The sequence below is a fragment of the Chionomys nivalis genome, chromosome 17 (assembly GCF_950005125.1).
Source record: "Chionomys nivalis chromosome 17, mChiNiv1.1, whole genome shotgun sequence".
In the NCBI taxonomy this organism is placed as follows: Eukaryota; Metazoa; Chordata; class Mammalia; order Rodentia; family Cricetidae; genus Chionomys; species Chionomys nivalis.
In genome coordinates, this window is record NC_080102.1 from 61536696 (window position 1) to 61539667 (window position 2972).

Consider the following 2972-nt stretch of genomic DNA (forward strand, 5'->3'; position numbering starts at 1 on the left):
TGCAAGACAGGATTTCTCACTAAATCTGGGGCTCACTGAACTAGACTGGCTGGCCAGAAAGTTGTAGGAACCCACAATTTCTGTCTTGAAGTTTTACATGAGTTTTAGGGATCAAATGTGGCACCAACTGAGCCATCTCCCCAGCCTTCTTGTCTTGCAGATCAGGGTGGTCATGTGACTATTTAAGCCAGTGGTGAGTGAAAATGACATGGGTGACTTTCAAGGAATTTCTGTGAAGACAAATTTGCTTAACCTGGACTCTAATGTGGAGGTTGACCAGCTTCTATCATGCAGCCTGGACAAAAACCTAGAGGTGACAACACAAGAGGAGAGAACTTTGGATTCAGCTTCACTCTAATACTGGAGAGAACAGAATTTCCTACCTTTTTGGAGTCCTGTATTTTGTGTTTCTTTACCAATAGCCTACACAGCAAAACTGACTCTCAAAAAACAAGAGTTAGGGTTAAAGTTCAAAGATGGTGCAGTTCTTAGAATATTCAAGGGAGGTCTTAGCCACTTTTGTCAAAGACAATGTAAAATCTACTGTTCTCCACTGTAAATATCTGGGTATCTGTTTATTTATGATCAGACATATTTTGTGGAGAAAATCCCCAGACTTTATCAAAGCTCAACAAGTCAAAGGATGAGTCAACAGTGAGTACTCTTCTCCACTGTAACTATCTGGGTATCTGTTTATTTGTGATCAGACGTATTTTGTGGAGAAAATCCCCAGACTTTATCAAAGCTCAACAAGTCAAAGGATGTGTCAACAGTGAGAGCCAGAATCAGTTCCTTCAGCCAATACTGGCATCCTCAGTGACTCTGAGCCTCATTCTCTGCTAGATGCTGGGAACTAGGAAGGGGTAGGGTGAGGCTACAGCCTTTTCCTGCCTGGACCAGATTCTTTATCAGTGGGGCTGCCTGGTGCTTCTGCATGCGAGAGCAAGGATGAGAACAGAGAGTTGCAAGCCACACAGAGTGGGCACCAGCTTTTCTGAACCATCAAGTTATTCTAACGTCCAACTCCAAGAGCAGCCAGTGCTCAGAGAATGTCCTGGCTCCCCGCTGCCTTAGCAAGTCTCTTCCACAAGGCCCCGGCTTACTGAGCAGACAGATGGCCATGGTGCTTCACACCCTTTCCCTTATAACAGATACAAAGATCCCTATGTTTCCTTATGATAAGCTAACTTCTGTTTCCTGAGTCCTTCTATCCTAGGGTGAAGGCAGTAAGCATCTCTGGAAGAAGGAGGATCTGATGAAGGAAAATGCTCGTTCAAACAGGAAGAAGCCTGGACCTTCTACCTAGGGTTGCTGAAGGAAGAGAGGGGATAACAATTAGCCACCACCACTTCTCTTTCTGGGTTGAGATTGAGATGAGGCCATGAAGCATGGTCAAGGCAGACAGTATCATTTCCCAAAGCCACCAGGCCCAGAAGCTCTCATAGGTCTGGAGAAGACACAGAGGACCTTGAGAACTGAAACCTTGTGGGTCCCTAGGAGACAAGGGTAAGAGACTAGAGAGAAGGGACTTGGGTGGGCCTTCTGTGTGAGGGTGTGGCTGTGGCATGGTTCATACAAACTGAAGGTGCCAGACGGCAAGGCACTGACCAGTTCCACCCACAGGAAAAGCAGTAGTCAAGCTGACACGCGGCAGTCACCTCTGAGACCGGAAACGGACAGATGAGACCTGAGACACAATACCATCAAGCACTGCATCATCTCAGGCCTGACCAGGACATAGTAAGTTCAGCCCTTCCTCCTGGAACAAGGGAGATGTGGAGAATAAATTGAAGGAACAGAGTACGGATTTATCTAAGGTAATTTACTCAACCAGATTAAGATATTAACTGGCCCTAGTAGCAAATAAACTATGAACGGGTCAAATGTTTACCCTGAAATAAGCTTGAATTAATGGGAAGAAATGGAAATATTATAAAAGCAAACAAAGTTAGGGCCTGGCGAGATGGCTCAATGGTTAAGAGCACTGGTTGCTCTGGTAGAGGACCGAGGTTCAGTTCCCAGGCCCACATGGCAGTCCAGAGCCATCTGTAATTCCAATCATGAAGTCCAGTGCCCCCTTCTGGCCTCTGAGAGCACTAGGGATACACATGGTACACTTACTTACACACATGTAGGTCAATGCTTCATACATACACATAAAAACAATCTTTTGTTTTGTTTTTCTGAGACAGTGTCTCTTTATATTGTTCTGGCTGTCCTGGAACTCATTATGCAGACCAGGCTGGCCTCAGACTTACAGAGATCCCTCTGCCTCTGATTCCCAAGTACTGAGTACTGGGATTAAAGGTGTATGCCACTATCATCTTTAGGTTTTTTAGAATTACAAAAATTTAGTTTAAATGCCTCCATTGACTTATTTGCAATCCCTGAATCAATTAAAGCTCCATTCCCCGGAGCAGACGGAAAGAACGAGTGTTTTAATGAGGTGATCAGGAGGTCAGCTTGATGAACAAAGAAGGAATTGGCACACAGAAACAAACCCCAAAGCGGACGAGTCACTTAAGTACTTCCTGTAAAGATGGAAACAAAAGGTTTTATAGTTAGTCTTGTGGTAAAAATGGAGAAGACACCAGCACCTCTAGTTTATATGGAAGAAACTGAGCCAATGGAGTCATTTGAGTTGCTCCCAGTTGCAGAGCTACACGTAGATGAGAAACCTCACCAAGCCCTGTGTTAACATCCTAAGGGTATCAGTTGTTTTCAAGGAGTTCCTGAAGTTCCCCCCCCTCCCGAATATGCAACAGGGCCTAATTGTCTAGCAGAGTGTGTGAGGTGAGGTGCCACTCGAGTCCTGGCCACTCCTAGGAACACCTCCAAAGCTGTCCCTGCAGTACTTCAGGGCTACCACCAGGATTATTTGGCACTGACAGCAGAGATCCCTACATCTACATGGGGCACAAAGTTAACTTAAAAATGACAGTGCTGGTGTGTTAAAAGGAAGCATATGAGTT